Source organism: Octopus bimaculoides, chromosome 29, assembly GCF_001194135.2.
Source record: "Octopus bimaculoides isolate UCB-OBI-ISO-001 chromosome 29, ASM119413v2, whole genome shotgun sequence".
Taxonomy (NCBI): domain Eukaryota; kingdom Metazoa; phylum Mollusca; class Cephalopoda; order Octopoda; family Octopodidae; genus Octopus; species Octopus bimaculoides.
The window spans coordinates 3,080,645-3,081,192 of NC_069009.1; positions in this window are offsets into that span (position 1 = coordinate 3,080,645).

A 548-nucleotide genomic window follows, 5' to 3' on the forward strand; every position below is an offset into this window, starting at 1 on the left:
ATATATATATATATATATATATATATATATATACATACACACACACACATTCAAATACACACATATACACAAACACATATATATATCCCTAAACCTGTACTTTTTCCAAGTGTCAGTGACTTCCTCTGCGCACAATTTTCTCACACTCAGAGGAATCGGTAATTAAAAAACGCTCCTTGTAATTATAATTCTGTAGCAGGAAGTTCCGTTCCAACTGATTGGTTTGTCTTGGCCATGTTGTGATTATAGCGGTCAGCTGGTCAAACAGGTTCTGTTGGTCTGGCCTCATTATTTGCCCTGTCTGTGTACAGACATAATGGTCGGTATTGGATATTCATTTACAAGTAACGGCATTAAGGTCACAGACAATTTTAACAGACAGTGTGTGTTTATATAAATAGAGAAACATTGATACACATACATACACAGATAAATACAAACATATATATACACACACGGAATATATATATGTTCGTGTGTGTGTGTGTATTTATATATGTGTGTGTGTATATATATATATATATATATATATATATATATATATATAT